This window comes from Rhincodon typus, chromosome 2 (genome assembly GCF_021869965.1).
Source record: "Rhincodon typus isolate 14 chromosome 2, sRhiTyp1.1, whole genome shotgun sequence".
Classification (NCBI taxonomy): Eukaryota; Metazoa; Chordata; class Chondrichthyes; order Orectolobiformes; family Rhincodontidae; genus Rhincodon; species Rhincodon typus.
Genome location: NC_063333.1, coordinates 52,514,953 through 52,538,408, shown reverse-complemented (window position 1 = coordinate 52,538,408; position 23,456 = coordinate 52,514,953).

Sequence of the window (23,456 nt, the reverse complement as noted above, 5' to 3'; positions counted from 1 at the left end):
GATTTGTGATGGCTTGATACATGCTACACAACGGCAGTATGGTGAGGGGACAGCTTTTGCTATCAGCTACATAGCAAAGTACTCAGTAGGAAAAGGAACAGATGGTGGAGAGAAATCAGAAACAGGCACCTTAACTAAATGCTTTTCTTCAGCTTGTCATTGAGGAAGGCCAATCATTGCAATGACAATTCCTCTTTTATCAACAGTTCTACACTTTATCTTCACTCCCTACTGACCAATACAGCATTGGCCTGGCTTTAGTCCAGCAATGTGAACCACTACAAAATAAGCATTCCAAACCAAATTTATAACTTAAATAAGTCCACATACAAAAGTCAACTAAGCTCCCTTGTGTGTTCATATGGCGCTTACCTTTTCTATCCTGTCCTAGTTTAATTTATTTGCTTGTTGGATTTGAGCATTGGTGACAAGGCCAGAATTAATTGCTTTAGATAGGGGTGAGCAGCAATTTTTTTGAGCTACCACAATGGAACTGATGTAGGGGAAGGCAGTGGCAGAATGGTAATGTCACTACTAGGAATCCAGGGGCCAAGGCTATGTCTGGGCGCCATGAGTTTGAATCCCACCATGGCAGATGGTGAAATATGAATTCAATTAATAAGTCTCAAATTAAAAGCTAGTCTACTTTTGAGCACAAAGCCAATGTCAATTTTTAGAAATTCTCATCTAATTCATTTATGCCCATTAGTTATTACCTGGTTTGGCCTACATATGAGACCAAGAACAATATAGTTGATTTTTAAAAACAGGCTACTTGGTTGTAACAAATCACTGCAAAGTGAAGGAGTGAAACTAGATTGATCACGTACTATCAATCTAGGCACTGGAAATGTCAACGGCAAACATCAAGCTTCTTGATCGCAGAATTGCCTGTCCTGGTTTATTCTATTCATGTAGTGATTGTAACGAGGTTAGCCAGGTGGATCTCATAGAATACGAGTTCCTTGATGGGGCTGTTAGCCTGGTCCAATCAGGGACCCCTGGCTGACAGATTAAATAGGAGTGTCAGACATCCTGTTTACTCTGAGAGCTGGTTCTCAGGGAAATGGATCAGCATCAAGGATTCTCCACGTTTAAATAGTGACTTAGTGACAAGATATCGGCCCCTGTGGAGTTACTTCAGTAGCGATGAGAGTGGGAGAACCCATGGGCTCTTCCTCTCCATCAAGCATTGAAGATACCTCAGAATCTGAGATGCTTATGACGGTTTCACCACCTCGATGCCTTCTATGGCTAGAGCAGTTGGAAAAACTGTCGGGAAACTAGGCACATTTTTCTCCTGGACTATTTGCAAGTTTGCAGCTTTCATACAGTCCACATACTTGTTCAGGACCATCACACCTACCCAAACTTTATACATTTGGACCTGACCTCATGTCAACATGCCTTTTACCCATGCAGGGCCATTCCCACGGTTCCTATACCAAACTTCATCCCCTGATGTAAACTGTCTCTCACTTGTCGGAGTCTTGTGTCTGGCATTTGTGTTCCTGATGCCGTTTCAATTCATTTGTTGGATGTGAGTATTGGTGGCATGGCCAGCATTAATTGCCCTAGGTAGGGATGGGCAGCCATCTTTTTGAGCTAACTTAATGTAACTGGTGTAACAGTCTGTCTGTCTAAGAAGGTTGGGAATTCACAAAACCAGAAAGATGCAAACCTCATGCATGTGTACCAGTATCAAATGCAGTGAGAGAAATTGATGAGGAAAAAGGAGAAAAGTGAAGAGGAAATGAAAAGGGCTCACACCACAGACAGAAGAGTTTTAAAAAAAGCATAGCGATTATAAAATGGCTAAGAATGTAGGACATAAGTCAGCGCAGGAGTGAAAGGGGTCGTCAGTCAATCATACAAAATGTATGAACCAGTTAGAGAGGTTACAGAGTCAGATATCAACACAAAGAGAGATAATAAATGGATTTGCGACCCCAACCTTTGAGGAGGGATGGGAGGAAGGTGGTGATGTCTACTGGGGAGGGCTAGCAGATGAAGCAGCCATGGGAATGGGGACCCCTCTGAAGGGAGAGGCAGGAGAAAGGCTCACTGGCCTATGACCCCCAATCACGAGGAGACAACAGCCAGCAGTGCTAGAAGGGCAACAACAACAACCTGACATCACATATACCATACCTTCTGAAGTTCAAGAACTAAGAGATATAGACAAGTGCATAGAGGATTGTCAGCTTGGGGATGACCCATAAGCAGCAAACCAAACACGGATTTGATAATGAGGAGGAGAAAAAAACTAATATTGATGTGTCTTCTTTCCATTCTACATTCAGCTTTGCCTGAGCCACAAAATGCCGGAGAGGAAACATTAGATAAGTTAAAGGAGGCTGCACTGTCGACCATCGGAGCCAATGGAGGGGAATCAGTGGAAGCCCTGATTAAGTGTAGGCAGACGAACGGGAAGCACCCAACTGCATTTGTCGCTATGGCTAATGTTCCAGCGTGTATACAGCTCAGGGCTAGACCAGTAAAATTTTCTGCACCTTTTGACAACTGATGGGGCTATACACTGGTGTCCCTTGGGACAGAGGAGTTGCAAAAGACTTGTGACTTATTTGACTCCGCTGACAACACACACACTGAGGCGTGAATCTTGTTGAGAATGGTCAGATCTTCGGGTGAAGAAGACAAGAGGACATAAGGCACAGGAAGGATGAATGATGTCTCTTAGAGATCAAGGAGCACCATGGACAAATGAAGGAAAGGGACCAATCCTAAAGGGACCACCACCACCCTATCAAACAATAGGAAGGGGGTGAGGGTATGGATGAGGACCCCCACCTATGGCTTTTGGGCGTGGTAGGACCCCCGGAGCTCATGCAAGTGTTTTAATTGTGGCGAAGAATGGCACTATGCCAGAGATTGTCTGAACCCCCCGAACGGCAGGACAAATCAGATGCAGGTCCAACCCTTGCCACTAGAGGGACTGTAATCTGCACCACAGAACAATGTGCAGCCAATTGAGGCAACAAGTGGATTGTGCCCCAATTTACAATGACAGTCTCAGGGGTCTCTGATATGGATAAGTAATGCAAAATGGGATGGGACAGGGAGACCCCTATTGGACGGGAGGGTTGGAGGCCGCCCTCTTGTTTTCTTTTGGGACACTGGGAAATTCTGCACCACCCTGAACACATCTATTGTAAATAGTGATGATTGGAAAATAAAAACAGAAATAATCTTGACTGGTTTTATGGGACATTCTCAAATAGGACAAGTGATCAACCTTTTAAATATACAATTAGGAGAAGTCGAGTTGGTGCATCCAATAGTGCAAATAAAACTCCCAGCAACTCAAAAGCATAATCTGGGAAGTGATTAAATGGCCACAGCAGGACTGTGCTTTGATCTAGTGAACTGTGTGATATGGCAAATGCCAGGAATAAGTGAGGAGCAGTTTTTTTTTGCTGAAATCCCTGCAGGACAGTATGAGGAGAAAGTGTGTAGGGTGGGAGAAATGTGAATCAGTCATGCTGACATGAGTAAAGACCTGATATTACAAGGAATTATTGGACAGAACCGGGAGGTCTTTGCCAAACATAAGCACAATTGTGGACAGATGCAAAGGGAGGTGTGTATACAGAGCCCCAATCCAAAGCCCCAAAAGCAGCATGAATTCCTGAAGAAGACTAAAGGTGATATAGAAAAGGTACTGCAAAGTCCAGTTGCACAAAAGGTGTTAAGGTGAGTCGCCTCAACGAACAATTCACCTACTTGGCTGGTAAAGAAACTGGACGGGAGTTGGTAACTAACTTGATTATTAAGAAATGAAAAAGGTAACATCCTTAACAGCATCTACAGTGGCTCCTAGCCCTGAAACCATGACTAAACAGAATGAATCTGCACAGTGGTTTATGGTGCTGGATACAAGTAATGCATTTTGGTCAATTCCCTTGAGAAAGTGGTGCCAGTGTAAATTTGCATTTACCTTTAAGGGACAGCAATAACAGCTTTGCCACAGGGATTTCACAACTCCCCATCAATATTTCATCAATGTTTAAACAATGGATTGCAGGATTTCTTTAGGCTAGATTGCCTGATACAGTATGGTGATGATTTGTTTCTGCAAACAGGAACCAAACAGGAGCATTACCAGTTCCTGAATGAGTTGTTGCAACTACTAAAGGAGCTTGGGTTAACAGAGAACCTGAGAAAGGCTCAGATAACGAGGCAGGAAGTGAGTTATATAGAAGTGGTGTTAATACCGGGAGAAGGAGAGATAGACAAACAATGGGTTGAAACAGCAGCTAGACTTCCCATCCCCACAGATATGAAGGGGTTAAGATCATTTTTGGGGCTGATTGGGTATCGTAGAGACCGTGTTGATGGTTTTGCCACAAAAGCAGCACCACTAATGATATTACTAAAGAAAAAGGCCCCATGGGAATGGGAACCAGAACACAAACAAACAATAATAGCTTTGAACAGGGCTTGGCGAGTGCTCCTGCCCTAAGACCACAAATGCAGCTGAACCATTCTCCTTGGAGGTGGCTACAACAAACTTCACAATATCAGCCGTCTTATTGCAAGAGGTGCATGGTCAGATGAGACCAGTAGCCTATGCCTCACGCAGGCTTATGACAGTAGAGCAGGGGTGCACAGCATGTGAAAGGCACTTACTGTTGGTGTTCTGGGTGGTACAACATTTTACCTACATTGTAGGGTTGAACCCATTGACAATTTTGACGGAACATACGCCCATTCAGATAGTGCTGGATGGATGCATTAACAATGGCACAGTGAGCCAAACAGAATTGCTAGATGGATGCTGTTATTACAAGGAGAAACATAGATATAAAAAGGGTTAACAACAGCACCATGTTAGCAGATAACTTAGCTTTCTAGGCGCACCCCATGAGTGTCAGGTGGTGACAGTTTTGGTCTCCTTACTTGAGAAACGATGTACTGGCACTGGAGGGGGTGCAAAGGAGGTTCACTAGGTTGATTCCGGAGTTGAGGGGGTTGGCTTATGAGGAGAGACTGAGTAGATTGGGATTATATTCATTGGAATTCAGAAGATTGAGGGGGGTTCTTATAGAAACATATAAAATTATGAAAGGAATAGATAAGATAGAAGTAGAGAGGATGTTTCCACTAGCGGGTGAAGCTAGGACAAGAGGGCATAGCCTCAAGATTAGAGGGAGCAGATTTAGGACTGAACTGAGAAGGAATTTCTTCACCCAGAGGGATGTTAATCTATGGAATTCCTTGCCCAGTGAAGTAGTTGGCGCTACTTCAGCAAACGCTTTTAAAAAAAAGGTAGATTTTTTTTGAACAATAAAGGAATTAAGGGATACGGTGAGAACGCGGGTAAGTGGATCTGAGTCCACGAAAGGATCAGCCATAATCTTATTGAATGGCGGAGCAGGCTCGAAGGGCCAGACGGCCTACTCCTGCTCCTAGTTCTTGTGTTCTTGTGCTCTTGTGACAGCAAATGATACCATGGGACCTTGTGTATCAAAACAAAGAGGAGTCAGAACACAGGGAATACCCAAGACAAAAGACAGAGAGAGACAGAAATAAGAGAACAGCAAGGGAATGCCAAATCACCCTTAAAAGTTTTTTGTTGATGGCTTTTCATCAGTACATGATGGAGAACAAAGAACTGGCTGTGGGATCTTTATTGAAGATGAGCATGGACTTCAGTAAAACCTTTGACAAGGTGAAGTCACATGGTATGAGGGCTGAGCTGGCAAATGGATACAGAACTGGCATTGTCGTAGGAGACAGAGGGTAGTGGTGGAAGGATGCTTTTCTGAATGGAGTGTTGTGACAAGTGGTGTTCCACAGGGATCACACTGGGACATCTACTGTTTATGGTTGGAGGAAAATGTGGCTGGTCTAACTAGTAAGTTTGCGGATGATACTAAGATTTCTGGAGTTGTGGATAGTGAGGGGGATTGTCAGAGGACACAACAGGATATAGATCATTTGGAGGCATGGGCAGAAAAATGGCAGATGGAGTTTAATCTGGACAAATGTGAGGTGATGCATTTTAGAAGATCAAGTACAGCTGGAAATTATACAGTGAATGGCAGAACCCTTAGGAGTATTGATATGCAGAGGGATCTGGGTGAGCAGGTCCACAGATCACTGAAGGTGGCAGTGTAGAGAGATAAGGTAGTGAAAAAGGCCTATGGTATGCTTACCTTCATTTGAAGGGGCATTGAGTATAAGGGTAGACAAGTTATGCTGCAGCTTTATAGAACTTTAGTTAGGCCACACTTGGAATATTGTGTCCAGTTTTGGTCACAACACTACCAGAAGGTTGTGAATGTTTTGGAGCGGGTACAGGAAAGGTTTACCAGGATGTTGTCTGCTTTGGGAGATTTTAGCTTTGAAGAAAGGCTGGGTAGGGTGGGTTTGTTTTCACTGGGAGGCAGGAGGTTGAGGAGCGATCTGATAAAAGTTTTTAAGATTGTGAATGTCATTGATAGAGTGGAAAGTATGAGGCTTTTTCCTAGGGTGGAGGGGTCAATTATTAGTGGACGCAGGTTCAAAGTGTGAGGGGGGATTTTAAAAGAAATGTGCGAGGCAAGTTTTTCACACAAAAGATGGTGAGTGCCTGGAATGCACTGCTAGAGGAGGTGGTGGAAGCAGTACGATGGCAGCATTCAAGAAGCACTTGGACGCATACATGAATAGGAAGGGAATAAAGGGATACGGATCATGTAAGTGAAGGCAGTTTTAGTATGGAAGGGCAAAATGTGTTGGCAGAGGCTTGGAGGGCTGAAGGGCCCATTCTTGTGCTGTACTGTTCTTTGTTCTTTGTTTAAGGATAGGAAGTGTGTAGTATAGCCCTCAAACTGCCAAAGACCATGTGTACTCAAGCAGCTGAGTTGGCATCATTGGCATATATAGTGAGCCACTCAGATAAACTCCCCACAGGATCTACTATCTCTGATAGAATATCTACCCTTGTAGGAGGCTAGAGGCTTTATATCAGCAGATGGGAAGGTCTTACCATCTGCCCCTTTTGCTGAGGTACTTCTTTGAAAAGCTGAAAGGGAAAGAATACGGAGTCATGAAAGTAAAAGCTCATTCAAGTTATCACTAAATGTAAATAGAAAGGCAGGTGAATTAGCCAGAAAAGGGGCAATAGCCAAAGAAGAATGACAGCCGCAGATCGAGGAAATAGGAGCGCAGAAAGAGAAAGAAGCAGCCCCAATAGTTTTAAAGAATTTCAAACAGAATTGGAAGGGAAGGAGTCAGAGGAATACAAGGAACAAAAGGCATACACGTAAAAGAGGGTGTGGCACTGTGGGAAGGGAAATATGTAATACCAGGGAGAGAAAGGAACTTATTCATACCATAATACATATGGACACCTCGGGTTGGAAAACACCTTGGAGATGTCAAAGGTGATATGTTGGTGGCCATGAATGAAAGGGGATGTGGAACAATATGTAAAAAATTGTCTGATATGTGTCCAAAATAACTCTGACAAAAATATGAAGAAGGAAACCTTTAGACATACAAGGCCAGTAGAGGGGTCCTGGACAAATCTACAAATTGACTTTGTGGGTCTCCTACCCCCAACTACAGAAGGATATAAGTATATCCTGGTGATATTTTAATATCTTCACCAAAAAGGTTATAGGCGTTTCCCACTTGAACCGATACAGCTAAAATCACAGCGAAGGTACTTTTAGAAAAGGTTTTTACTCATTGGGGTTTACCAAGGCGTATTAAATCAGATCAAGGGATGCATTTTACGGCCCAGGTGATACAGAGTGTCATGACACTGCTAGAGATAAAACAAAGGTTCCACATAACATATAGATCCCAATCCGGTGCAATAGTGAAAGGATGAATCGAACTTTGAAGAGTATGTTGGCCAAAATTATGCAGCAGCACCAAACCACTTGGCAGACTATGCTTCTTTATGCCCTGATGATAATAAGGAGCACTGTAGCTTCCTCTACAGGATTTACCCCTTTTAGGTTGATGACGGGTCGAGTGATGTGTGGCCTGGAACTACTGCTAGGATTAGATATATCCGAGGCAGAAATAGATGAAATAATGAAAGATAAGTGGGTACAACAGCTGGTTAGAGTGTAAAAGAGGCAAATTATGTCACCCCAAATAATATGGGAAAGAAGAAACAACAAAATAAGACGCACTCTGACTCCAATACAAAGCCAATGGATCTGCAATTGGGGCAACAGGTCATGAAACCTGGACATCAAAAACATCCTTCCTGGCTCCTAGATTTTCAGGACGATATGGAGTGATAGACAAAACAAGTCCATCAGTATACAACATGCTAACAGCCCCTAAGAACCAGTTAAAACTATTTGGAGGGGGCAGAATAATTATCATCATTTAGACATAATGTTGGAAGAATGTGATGCTCCAGAGTTAGGAAACTTAGAATGGGACTAATTTTGGAACCCAGACCAGGGGATCGCAGGACAGAGCAACCAGGGCAAAATGTAGATCCACAGGTATACCATTAGCCCCCAACCCCTTAAGGGTCAGATAGATTCTTCAGGCTCACCAATGGAAATGAAAATGAAGGAGAAAGAAAAGGGAGAGCACAATGGATGAAACATCCACCCGCCAACTGAAATGGATGAGGGGAAAGAATGGAAGGCTGAAACCAGCCCTTGACGTACATGAATTAGCTGAATGGGTGAGGAGATTAGCACTGTAAATACAATGAAAGATATAGAATCAATTGTAAATAACAGCAGAAACTATGCTTGTTTCCCAGGAAGTGAAGGCAATGTGATAAAATAGAGGAAGTGACAAACAGGGGAGAATCAATGGTCATCATCATCTTCCTTGAAATTGCGATTTGTGTAACCATGGGGTTTTGGGACAGGCAGTTTATGGACTTCTATTATGAAGAGAAGGGAATGGCAACAATCGAGTGCAAGCATAAAACCGAAAGCGTGCCCCGAGTCAGAGTGAAGACATTTAGCGTGCCCTGGGTAGAGCGGGGTTGGCCAGCAGGTTGGAGACCTGGAGTGAGGACGTTGTTGGACTGGGGACCAGTGCAGGTGGTCAGCAGGTTGTGAGTCTGGTCAGACCACATGCGGAAGCCCCCTGTATTGAACATGTTCTGAGGAAGGGTCACTGGACCCGAAACGTTAACTCTGTTTTTTCCTTTACAGATGCTGCCAGACATGCTGAGCTTCTCCAGCAACTTTGTTTTTGTTCCTGTACTTCTGTACTTGAGTGCACATGACAATAAACCTAATTCTATTTGAACACATGTCATGGTAACATGTTGGGAGGAGATGTGAGTCTTTTTATTGAGTTTTGGGATCCACCCTTCCTTCAGGCTACAGCTCTGCCAGGCAAAAAGATGGTGGTATTCTTTATGTGGTTTGAGACAGGTAAGCCTTGAGGATTAGGTCCAGAGACGCATGGTATTTGACAGCTCAGTTGAGTGGATTAGAGTAGAGTGTAAGTCCACACATACCAAAAAGCCAAATGCACTCAGGGAGGATGGGAACAATCTGGCTAGGTGCCATTGTACACCAAGTTCCAACATCATGACCTCCAAAACCACCTCAGAGCCACAGTGTACCAAATCTCAGTGAGATACAGGGAGAGTATGGTTAGTTTTAGAAGAAACGGAAGAGACAGTTACTCAAGTACCAGGATATAGATGCATACAGGTAGCGTTTAACCTGACAGGCATACAGGTGCCATCCTTGTGAGGTAGCATAACCTGCCAGCAACATAATCATAGTGAATTTACATCAGAAAGAAAAAGAGGAAGTGGGAGTTGATAGAGTTAATGGGAGCAGGCTATGCATCAGGGGTGACGATTGTTAACACCCTCGGCATAGCAGAATTGGAGACTCAGTTAAGTTCTCTCCAGGAAAAGCTGAGGATAATAGTAGGCTAGGAATACCAGGATCAAGAAAAATGGGTAGGCTGGGACAGAAAGTGGCACAGATAGCCCTAAGTACCATCAAAAATTTGAGAGCCCTTTAGAATATTACCAATGAGATTATAGAATAGATGAGGCAACCCACAGTAATAAAGCGACATTTTGTTCAACATATACTAGCTGGCTTCTGTCTATGGTTAGCAAAAATATGTTGCAATTAGATGCTCATAGAGTGCCAGACTGGGTGTCAGATTAGCAACTGACTACATGGGTAGGGGAGAAGATGCCCCTATGTCACCTCAGAAGCCTCAATCTCACCAACAACTTGAGGACCTGTGACGATAATTAAGGTCAGCTTTACATTGGCGCAGTGCTTCATAAACCCAAACATGGGGACAATCTGACACACCCCTGAATGCAACTTCATAATTTGGGTGTACTTATTGTTGTACCGGTCTTGTTTTGTTTGTTAAAATGGAAAGTTAAGAAATAGAAGGGACTGACAACTGGGATTGATCTCAGATAGCAAAAGATAGCTCATTATGGAAGAGGGTTTGTAACGGTTGCCTACTATAGGGTAGAAATAATCTAGACATAGCTAGTATTCATAATGTTTCTTACTATTTGTTCATTGTCATTTGATATTATGCATATCTTCCAAGATGTGGAAAGCGTATAAAAATATATTTGCCATGGAACAAAAAGAAACTGAGTAAGATTGGAAACTGACTTGTAACTTTGGTTACATTTATGACCATGTTTTTGATTAGTACAATGATCTAAACAGCATTTCAAGCAACACAAATGAAGTAATGCTATGCTCAGAATACATTGCTGTAAGGAGGTAACACTCACCATTGTTTGGCGGCACCCTGGATGATGTAGCAAACCCAGTAGGGATGATCCTCAGATAAATCTTTGGATCAAAAGGGGGCAGATGTTGGATAAGGCTGCAGATAACAGGAACTGATAACAGCCTTTACAATGGGCTGTTTTGTGAATGGAATTATGCTGAGTCATTCAGGTCTGCTAAGAACGAAGATTGCTGGAAATCAGCAACTACTGTCTCTAGTAAATAAGGACAAAACTTCTGGGATTGGTCACGTGGATGGTTAATTGCAAACAAGGTGCACACTTGGCACAGAGACCTGTGTATAACGCAGCCCAAGAGACTCTTGATTTTTCAGCAGGACTTTGAAGAATAACACTGCAAGAGATACCCCATGTCAGGAGGCATGGTGAAGATGTCAAGAAGAGTTCCAGTTTGGCCAACTTCCAGCTCTTCCAAGTAATAACGTCTGGGGTTAGATACAGAATCCAAGGTAGTGAAAGACAATGATTGAGATATCTCTACTGGTTAAAAGCATGTGTTATTTGTTTAAGTACTTAATAAATTGAGTTTTATTGAGCTCTAAGTGTCTCTGCTGTATCTTCATCAATATATATACTGTTGTCTCACAGAGACAGGCAACACAGTCAACTGCTGCCTCAATGGCATGGGCAACCACTCTCATATTATCTCTTGCGTTCAGCTTTTTTGCCATATTTGCCCAAAGGCTGTAATGAGGTCTGGAGCTGAGTAACCCGAGTGGAACCCAAGGTGAGCATCAGTGAGCAGATTATTGATGTGTTCTAAGTGTTGCTTCATCACACTGACAACAGTACCTTCTATTACATCGTGGATGACTGCGAGTAGACTGATGGGATGCTAATTGGTCAGATTGGATCTATCCTGCTTTTTGTGCACAGGATATTCTTGGGTAATTTTCCACATAGCCGAGTGGAGGCCAAGGTTGTAGCTACTCTGGAACAGCTGGATGAGACACATCTAGTTCTGAAGCACAAGACTTCGGTACTACTTCCAGATATTGTGTGGAGTGAATCAAATTTGTTGAAACCTAGCAACATTTAGCTGAGGACAGTTGCAAAAGCTTCAGCCTCGTCTTTTACATTGAAGCACCATGCATTGCCTTCAGTGAGGTTAGTAGTTTAATTGAGCAAGATGTGTCAGACTTGGAGAGCTTTGAACTGAACAAGTTGTGGTTGGTGGTTTGTGGTTAGACTTCCTCTCGGTGTTGCTCAAGGGCCTGTAGTGTGGTTGATGGAAGGTTGATTACCTTCAGTGGACAAGGCTACAGATGGCCTTAGAGAACGACCTCAAACAGCTCTGGGCCTACATGTTGCATCACAAGCTTGTGGTCAGAATATAGTATTGCCACCAATTTTCCTTTCTACTCATTTAAAACTTAAACAAGTTGAACAGCCCCCGGTGGGACACTATTACTGAAGCTTACAAAACTTCAATGAAAGCTTATCAAAACTAAATCCAGATATTCTTATCAGCTGCAGCCCAGCCCCTGCCATGCCCTCCAGTCCCTGAAATGGGCCTCTCCATTGTGCTAGTGGATAGCAAATGCTTCCACTCAATAGACATGTGGACATGGATAGAACTACAGAACAAGGGGCAGACAATTGGGTAGTACAATCCCTTCCATAATCCACTGCTTGGACCTATTGATGATGAATTTTGCCAAGCCCATCAGCAGGCCCACAATGAGAGCCTCCGTCCTGTCTGCCTCCTCCACACAAGGTGCCCTGGAAGCGAGTGATATTCATTTCTGTGTTTACTCTGTGTTGAGACTTAATTATTTGTGGCAGAGGATAGACTACCAGTCAGTCTAAATAAGAAGACACTCACGTCTCTCAAACAGGAGATAATTTATTGCATGATAGCAAAAGCTACAATTACTCATGACAATCACACCCAAAGATCATCTGGACCTCAAGCTAGACTCCTTCTTCACTGTTCAAAAGACTGTGTGACATCATGAGATTGCATGGACTCTGATCCAAACTTCAACATTAACCCTTTCAGAACCATCACCAGGACTTTGCTTGAGAACTGTTGAACTTGTTTGATCAGTCAACTATCAATGTCATTACATTCCTGATTGGATTTATCTCAATCAAACATTCATAGATGATTTTCCAACAATTTCTGTTTTTATTATTAGTGGATGATTGTTCTACAATGAGGAAAGATTCCTGTGTTCCCTTTACAGCTCTCTCAGATATATAAAGAAAAAAACCATCTAGTTCACTAATGTCATTTAGGGAAGGAAATCTGCCATTCTTTCTTGGTCTGACCTACATGGGACTTCAGACCCACAGCAATGTGGTTAACTCTTAACTGCCCTCTGGACAATTAGGGATTGGAAAAAATGCTTGCTTAGCCAGAGATGCCCATATCCCATGAACAAACAAAATAGTATATATGTAATCATTACATGTCCACTAAGTCTTGAACAACTTCCCTTACCTAGACTCATTGCCCTTGGCTCAATTGTGACAACATTATATGCATAATGACATCTATTATTACTGTTGCCAATAAGATTGATCCTTATTACAAATCTTTCATTAGTCATGTGGACATAACCGTGAAATCAACTTCCTCAGTAAGACAGCAAATTGAGTCCTCAGTTTTCTCCCCATCAGCAGTCCTGAGAGTGATAAGCAATGCTGGAGCAGGATGAAGTGGTAATTTAATAAGTCCATCTAAAAGTTAGTATTTTTCTTCAAAATAAATTTAGCCATCTGGACTCTACACTCAGCCTCGCCAATCAATGTAGGTATCTTGGCAAATTTTATGTTCAAATCCAGAACTCGCCAAAAGACATGTTAGCAAACTATTATCCATTGTGGAACACAACCATATCAGGGATTCCATTTGTAATGAAAATTGCACACAAGGCCTGACAAATGCATCATTGGCAGTGGTACAACTTCTTTTATCACAATGCAAATAGATGTATACAGTCAACATTGATTTATGAAAGGGAAATCATGCATGACAAATCTACTGGAATCTTTCAAAGACATAACTAATAAAGTTGATAAGGAGGAACCAGTGGATTGACTCACTTAGACTTTCAGAAGGCTTTCAATAAGATCCCACATAAAAGATTAACATGTGAAATGAAAGCACAGAGGACTGGGGATTCTGTACTGACATGGATAGAGAACTGGTTGGCAGGAAGAGTACAAACAGTAGAACTAGACAGGTCATTTTCCAAGTAACAGGCTGTGACTAGTAGGGTACCACAGGAATCAGTGCTTGGACCCCAGCTATTTACTATATATGTTAATGATGTAGATGAGGGAACTAAATGTAAATGACAAAAGCTGGGTGGAAGGGGTAAACTGTGAGGAGGACATAGAGGTGCTTCAGTGTGATTTGGATAAGTTGAGTGAGTGGATAAGTGCACGGCAGATGCAGTATAATGTGGATATATGTGAGATTATCCACTGTGGTAGCAAAAGGCAGATTATATATGAACGGTGATAGATCGGGAAAGGGAGTGGAGTAATGAGAACTTGGGTGTCCTTGTATTCTAGTCGCTTAAAATAAGCTGGTGGGTGCAGCAGACGGAAAAGAGGGCAAATGGTACGTTGGCTTTCAAAGCGAGATGATTTTAGTACAGCAGCAAGGACCTCTCACTAGAATTGTATGGGGTCTTGCTGAGACCACACCTGGTGTATTGCGTGCAATTTTGATCTTTATATCTGAGAAAGGATGTTCTCACTATGGAGGGAGAGCAACAAAGGATTACCAGATTGATTCCCAGCATGACTGGATTGACGCATGAAGAGAGACTGTGGATCAGTTAGGACTATATTCACTGGAGTTTACAAGAGTGATGGGAGGTGGGGTGTGTGGAATCTCTTAGAAAACTATAAAATTCTAATTGGACTCAACTGGGTAAATGCAGGCAGCAAGTCCCTATGACTGCTGAGTCCAATACCAGGGTTACAGTTTAAGGATATGGGGTAGACCATTTCAGATTGAGATGAAGGGAAATTTCTTCAGCCAGAGAGTGGTGAACCTGTGGAATTTTCTGTTTCAGAAAGCCATTGAGGTTTCATCCTGATGTTTAGCTTATTTGCATATCCAGCACTTATAGCAACACAGCTCTTAAAGCAATAAAGCAACAAACACAAACACAGCAAAAACAACACAGGATACAATCAAAGGTTGGGAGTTTTAATGTAATTACTTGAAGTAAAATGTTGTCACAATTGTACCATATATCAATTTCACATTATCCCTATTGTCCATTTGCAAACAATATAGTCATTGCAGTAACTCAGATTGCCTCTGAGTTTACTTGTTCTGGAATAACTGAATGGAAGACAAATTACTCGTTCCGAGTTTTGATATTCAGCTGCTCATCCAGGTCACTCTGTTTCTTAGAATCATTAACTCAATAGCAGCTAGGCAGAACAGAACTCTCCTTGGAGACAATAGCAGCGCCTGAAAATGGGTTTATTTATTCCTCAATGAGGCTGCCAGCAATTCTAATAATATGCTGATCAAACTGACAGGAATCAGTGAAGCCTGATCACAGAATCACTAATTTTCTGTTAAATTTCTGGATTTGTGTCAGAAAATAATGAGTGGTAAATTCTCTTCTGAGAATGGCCTAAGTATATCTTACTTGTGGTATGATCTGGGAATAATTGAAACAAGGGACAACAACAATTGTTGTTAAAGAAATATCTATGTGCAGTAAGAGCCCATTGGCATCTGCCTTCACTGTTCCTGAATATTCAACAAATACTGTGCCTTCATGCTTTGTAACTCAACAGAAATAGCAAAGCAACCCAGAGATAATGTGCAACTTAGCTCACCCTCCCCTCACATTGTCATACCAATAAATCATGCTGCCAGAATCTTGATGAAACCCACTTCACCTCATCAAATGGCTGTTGTGCCAATCAGGGTCCTGTGCTGAATCTAATGCAAATTAAGCAATGGCAGGGCTACTGATGGTCCTTTGCATGGAACTGAGGTCCCAGAGATGGAAGACCCCACTAGCAAGATCTGTCAACTACCTCAAAAGCCAGCAGCTTTCACTCTTAGCTGCACTGCAGAGGAGGCAGTGTCTACTGCCAGATGGACACCCAGGGCTGTAGCAAACTAAGGTGCAAGATAAGGCATTTGTCTGGGGAGCATTGTAATTGTGGGTCATGGGCAAAGGAGGGCAGGAGGATTGCTATCTCAAACAGCTCCTGCATTGTATCAAGCACCTCAAACAGGTATAGATTGTCTTTAATAGAGATACTCCTCTCCAAAACTCTAGCTGACAAGTTACCTGCACCATTTGACCATGCGTTAATCCCAGTGACAGAGGGCTAAGGCAAGTAAGTGGTCCTTAATTGGCCACTTAAGGATCTCATTAGTCAGTAGTACAGGTAGATTGATCTTGAACATTTCCACCCAAACTTTATCCTAATTGAGGCCAATTTGCTGGTGTTTAGGTACATCATCATCCTATTTAATTAAGTGGCCTTCCCACAATCAAACTCAGCAATTCTGGAAGCACAAGGTTCTGGACCCTAAACCAATATCAGGCAAACTCAATTCAGCTGCCTGTTATACATCAGTTGAAATCAAACTTGTGGGAGATAAGTCCATATTGTTCAATTGTTCAATGTTAAAAATGATGTCCCCTGGTTGTTTTATTCTTGCAACTGCAGTGTAAAACAAATTAAAATGAGTGTAACATTCTGGAAAGATATTTTAAAATTATGTCAAAATATTGCCCATGAATTAATAGAAAATTATGTTTCATTGATTTTCTACAATAGATTAATGTGAACTATGTGAAAAATGTTAGTAATGTTAGTCTTGTTCATTTGAAAAATAACCAAATGACAATTTAAAATGCCAATTAAAAATTGCTAAGATCTGAAGCACAAATGGTGCTTTAGAAAATCAACTGATTTAATTGAGTTGCTTGTAGCAGAAATATAAAATTTACTATCACTGAATAGTTTCAGCAATGAAGAAGTATATTTGCTTACATTCTGTATCAGCTGTCTACAAAAGCAACTGTGCAAGACCCAATTCTCTTCCCTTACCCTATCTCCCGACAAATATTTTTTCTTTAGGTTCCCTGTTGAAATCTTTGGTTCCATCCCAATCTCAGGCAATTATATTTCAGATTCTAATGTGAATACAGAAAAATGCTTCCCCTTATGGTGTCATTGTTTCTTTTGTCAATCTCCTTAAATCAGTTTATTCTGGTTCCCAATCCTTTCACCTTTAACAGGAACATTTTTTCTCTGCTATTTTGCCAAGTTCCCTCATAATTTGGAACACTTTTATAATAACACCTTTCAAGCTTCTTTTCTCCAATTTATCCATTTCATTAAAGTCCTGCATTCCAGGAAATATTCTCTATTAGTTTATGTACCCCTTCTAAAGTCTGCAAATCCTTTCTGTAGTTGTGGTGCCCAGAAGTGGATGCAATCCTTCAATTGAGGCTGAACCAAAGCTTCATAAATGTTCATCATAATTTCTTTGTTCTCATATTCTATCCTTAATTTATAAAGCCCAGGATCTACATGTATTTTTAATCGCAATTTCAAGTTACCTTATCATTTGCACATTAACCCTCAGGACTTTCGGTTCTAGCACCTACTTTGGAATTGCATCTTTTATTTTGTATTGACTCTTCTTATACTTCAGACCAAAAATGTAGCATTCATGCTTCCCTGAACTGAATGGCATCTGCCACACGTCTGTCACTTTCAGCATCCTGTCCTTTTGAAGTTTCATTTGATATCTCAGCCATATCCTTCACCTCCTTTTTAATCCCTAATTGTCTCCCCCATCATAATAGCATATACGTAAAGAAGATTTTTAGAATGTTTTTTGTTTTTTTATACAGTCTTTCCTCATTCTCTCTCTTTGTCTTTCTTGTTTCCTATTTCACTTCCCCTCTGAACTATTTAATTCAGCCTGGTTCTCAGTTCTATTATCAACCAGACATCTGTCATACATACCCTTGCATTTTGTAAATATATTTCAGTTTGTTTGCCGATGTTAATACTTGCAATATTTCTGGGCATATACGTAACCATGTCAATCTGCGTTAATGTTTGCAATTAGTTAGCTAAAATCTGTTGTAGAGCTGATGCTTAACCTGCTCTATGTATTCCCTTATTTACCTCATCAATCTCATCCAGCTGAGACAATGTGGTAGGTGTAAAAGTGTTTTATGTGGGCAGTGCAGATGCTGCTTAGACTGGCTATATATCCTGCAGGAACACAGCTAACCATTGCCATGTCTTGCAAATCTTTAAAAATATATTACCTACTAATCCTTCTCCCTGGATCCCCATAATTATCTTCAGTTCACAGAATTTCTCCTTCCTCTCAGTGAATGTTCAGCTGATTGGAGCAATTTTTGAGTGGTCTGGTTGGTAGGATTCTTATCTCTCAGTTACAAGATTGCAGGTTCAAATCTCACTGCAGAGAATGGAGCTCAATAATGGAGGCTGACAGTCCAGTGCAATAAATGAGTGTTGCGCTATTAGAATTCTATATTTCTAATGACAGATAAATTGTGATGTGTGTTTTGCCTCCAGCATGGTGTAATAATGCCTGATGCAATAATGCCTATGTTATCCCTCATAACAAGGTATTGAAGAATCCAACAGAGCATTTATTGCAGCTCACTGTTATATAGAAATATTAGATTCACAGCCATAAACTATCTTGACTCCAATACTCTGTTAGACCCTCAGGTCACATCAATGATAAGGTGATGATATCATGGCTATGTGTTTTAAAATTATAATAACATATTAACTGTGAGACATAACACAATATTCTAGTTCCTAGTGTAATATGGACATGATATCCTGGTGTAATGCTTTCAGCATTAGGACTTGTTTGCCCTTAAAAATAATTTGCCAGGGTCTTTGTTTGGACAAAATGAATGAATTCCTTAATATTGTCAGGCCATCCTTGGATAACGATTTTTTGCAACTCTCATGGTTGCATATTTTCAGCAGTCAGCAATTGCTACACACTAGCTCCGTCCAAAGAGTACAAGATCAATCTCGACAAAATCTTCAAATTCAGCTGATACAAATGTGGTCTTCTCCACAGCAGTGGTTTCGATCTCATGAATTGCACTTGAGCACAATTTGTGCAATCTGGTAGCTCTGCCCCTGCTATACTACGTGATAGAATCCAACAGAAGATTTCAGGGAGGAATGATGAGCTGGGTATTGGCACTACAGTATAGTTCTGCCAATGCATGGAATTAGTGATCGGTTATATTTTGTGAGATGGTCTTTTGCACAATATACTATGCAGCACTTTGTTCTAAGGTACATGTCTTTCAAGACACCTAGCAATAATATAGTAATAATAGTTGTTTTTCAGCGGCAGCAGCGCGAGCCAGAGTGCCGACGGGAAGGTAAGGTTGTTTTTTTTCCCCTGTATAAAAACTTACCTCATGCAGCAGGCCTTCTTGTTTTTCAGCGGCGGGTGTATGGAGAGAACGCAAGCCAGGAAGGAACTGATATATTCGGGCATTGGCTAAACCCGAAACATTACACGTGTAGTGTCTCCCACCCATCCTCCTCCTCTAACAAAAAAAAAGACTGTGTGGAGAGTTGGTAAGGTAAGGCTTTTTTTAATTCTTCTGGAAATCGAGAGTAGAGGGAATGGAAGCTAGGGCAGTTGCATGCTCCTCTTGCAGGATGTGGGAGGTAAGGGTCACTGCTAGTGTCCCCTCTGACTTCACCTGCGAGAAGTACACCCAACTCCAGCTCCTCAAAAACCGTGTTAGGGAACTGGAGCTGGAGCTGGATGAACTCCGGATCATTCAGGAGGCTGAGGGGGTGATAGAGAGGAGTTATAAGGAGATGGTCACAACCAAGGTACAGGAAAAAGGTAGCTGGGTGACTGACAGGAAGGGGAAAGGGAATAGGCAGACAGTGCAGGGATCCCCTGTGGCCATTCCCCTCAAGAATAAGTATACCATTTTGGATACTGTTGTAGGGAACGACCTACCAGGGGAAGGCCATAGCGGACAGGTCTCTGGCACTGAGCCTGGCCCTATGGCACAGAAGGGAAGGGGAGAGAATAGGAGAGCAATTGTAGTGGGGGATTCAATAGTAAGAGGCACAGACAGGCGGTTCTGTGGATGCGAACGAGATGAACGGATGGTATGTTGCCTCCTGGGTGCCAGGATCCGTGATGTCTCGGATTGTGTCTTCAAGATCCTTAAGGGGGAGGGTGAGCAACAAGCAGTCATGGTACACATCGGTACCAATGACATAGGTAGAAAAAGGACTGAGAATGTGAAAAACGAGTACAGGGAGTTAGGTTGGAAGCTGAAGTCCAGGACAAACAGGGTAGTTATCTATGGATTACTACCAGTGCCACATGATAATGAGGTAAGAAATAGGGAGAGAGTGCAGCTAAACACGTGGCTATAAGGCAGGTGTAGGAGGGAGGGCTTCCATTATGTGGATAATTGGAGCACATTCTGGGGAAGGTGGGACCTGTACAGTAAGGATGGGTTGCACCTGAACCGGAAGGGCACAAATATCCTAAGAGGGAGGTTTGCTCGAGCTGTACAGGATGGTTTAAACTAGATAGGCAGGGGTGAGGAACTGGATTTGTAATTCAGAGGATGAGGTATTCAGCCTTCCAACAGTCACAACAGGGAATGAGGTTATTTATAAAGAAATGCGGTTGATGGAGCGTAATTGTGGACACAGGGATGGTTTGAGGTGTGTATACTTCAATGCTAGAAGTATCGGAAATAAGGCGGATGAACTTAGAGCATGGGTCAGTACTTGGAACTACGATGTTGTGGACATTACAGAAACTTGCGTAACTCAGGGACAGGAATGGTTGTTGGAGGTTCTGGGATTTAGATTCTTTAAAAGAAATAGGGAGGGAGGAAAAAGAGGCAGGGGAGTGGCATTGTTAGTCAGGGCTAGTATAGCAGCTACTGAAAGGCAGTTCGAGAATGATATGTTGACAGAATCAGTTTGGGTTGAGGTCAGGAACAAGAAAGGAGCAGTCACTTTGTTGGGGTTTTTTTACAGACCCCCTAATAGTTGCAGAGAAGCGGAGGAGCGGATTGAGAGGCAGATACTGGAAAGGTGCAGAAGTCACAGGGTTGTAGTCATGGGTGACTTCAACTTTCCAAATATTGATTGGAAACTTTTTACTTGTAATAGTTTAGATGCAGCGGATTTTGTCCAGTGCGTTCAGGAAGGATTCCTGACACAGTATGTAGATAGATCAAAACGAGGAGAGGCCACTTTGGATTTGGTGCTTGGCAATGAACTGGGCCAAGTGTTAGACCTGTTGGAGAGCATTTTGGCAGTAGCAATCATAACTCTGTTACTTTTACAATAGTCATGGAAAAGGATAGGTACATACAGCAAGGTAAGGTTTATAATTGGGGGAAGGGTAATTACAATTCCGTTAGGCAAGAACTGGGTAACATAAAATGGGAACAGATGCTGTCAGGGAAGAGCACTATTGAAATGTGGAGATTGTTTAAGGAATGCATACTGTGTGTGCTCGATATGTTTGTTCCTAACAGGCAGGGAAGATGCGGTTGAGTGAGGGAGACTTGATTGTCAAGAGAGGTCGAATGACTGGTTAAGAGGAAGAAGGATGCTTATGTAAGGTTCAGGAAACAAGGAACGGAAAAGGCTCTAGAGGGATACAAGTTATCCAGGAAGGAGTTGAAGAAAGGGCTTAGGAGAGCTATAAAGGGGCTTGAGAAAACCTTGGCAGATAGGATCAAGGAAAACTGCAAGGCTTTTTACACGTATTTGAGGAATAAGAGAATGACCAGAGAAAGGGTAGGGCCGATCAAGGATTGTAAAGGGAATTTGTGCATGGAGCCGAAAGAGATAGGAGAGGTCCTTGATGAACACTTTTCTTCAGTATTCACAACTGAGAGGGACCTAGTTATAGAGGAGGACAGTGTTAAACAGGCTGGTAGGCTAGAGGAGGTTGCTGTTAGTAAGGAAGATTTGCTAGGAATTTTGAGGAAGTTGAAGATAGCTAAGTCATCCGGGCCTGATGGGATTTATCCAGGGATTCTATGGGAAGCGAGGGAAGAGATTGCAGGGCCTTTGGCAATGATCTTTTCATCCTCACTGTCCATGGGTGTAGTGCCGGAAGATTGGAGAGAGGCAAACGTCATTCCCTTGTTCCAATAAGGGAATAAGGATAACCCCGGAAATTACAGGCCAGTTAGTCTTACGTCAGTGGTGGGCAAATTATTGGAAAGGGCTTTGAGAGATAGGATAAAGGCACAGTTTGATTTGTGATAGTCAGCATAGATTTGTGAGGGGTAGATCATGCCTCACAAACCTTATTGAATTCTTTGAAGAGGTGACCAAACACGTGGATGAAGGTAGAGCAGTGGATGTGGTATACATGGATTTAAGTAAGGTGTTTGATAAGGTTCCCCATGGTAGGCTCATGCAGAAGGTAAGGAGGCATGGGATAGAGGGAAATGTGTCAGATTGGATTCAGAAGACAAAGGGTGGTAGTGGACAGCAAATATTCAACATGGTGCTCAGTTACGATGGTGTACCTCAAGGATCTGTTCTGGGTCCTCTTCTATTTGTGATTTTTGTAAATGATTTGGATGAAGGAGTGGAAGTATGCATTAGTAAGTTCGCGGATGATACGAAGGTGGGTTGCGTTGTGGACAGTGCGGAGGGCTGTTCTAGGTTAAAAAGGGACATTGATAGGATGCAGAGCTGGACTGAGAAGTGGCAGATGGAGTTTAACCCTGAAAAGTGTGAGGTGATTCATTTTGGAAGGAAAAACTTGAAAGCAGAATACAGGGTTAATGGAAAGATTCTTGGCAGTGTGGAGGAGCAGAGGGATCTTGGGGTTCATGTTCACAGTTCCCTGAAAGCTGCCACCCAGGTGGATAGAGTTGTTAAGAAGGCGTATGGTGTGTTAGCTTTCATTAATAGAGGGACTGAGTTCAAGAGCCGTGAAGTTATGCTTCAGCTATACAAAAGCCTGGTTCGGCCACATCTGGAGTATTGTGTCCAGTTCTGGTCGCCTCATTACAGGAAAGATGTGGAAGCGTTGGAAAAGGTGCAGAGGAGATTTACCAGGATGTTGCCTGGAATGGAGGGAAAGTCTTACGAGGAAAGATTGAGAGAGCTAGGGCTTTTCTCTTTAGAACAACGAAGGACGAGAGGTGACTTGATAGAAGTGTACGAAATGATCAGTGGTATAGATAGAGTAGACAGCCAGAGACTTTTTCCTCTGGTGGAGGTAGCTATTACAAGGAGGCATAATTTTAAAGTGAGTGGAGGTAGATATACGGGAGACGTCAGAGGTAGGTTCTTTACTCAGAGAATGGTTGGGGCGTGGAATACATTGCCGGAGCAGGTAGTGGAGTCGGCCTCAGTAGGGGCATTTAAGCGGCTATCAGATAGGTATATGGATGATAGTATAAGGTAGGAGTGGAGGTTAGATAGACCTAAGGATTAGGGTAAATTTTCAGAACAACATGGTGGGCCTAAGGGCCTGTACTGTGCTGTAATGTTCTATGTTCTAATATATTGACATTAGCTCCTGTGTCAATATGAGCTTCTGCTGTGTGTCATCCTGCATTTTCAGAAGATGTGATATGAATGCTTGCAAATGCTTCTGTTTGTCATGGAGCATTAGCATGATATGTCAGAGGTTAATAAAATGGAAAACTTAGTCACCTTG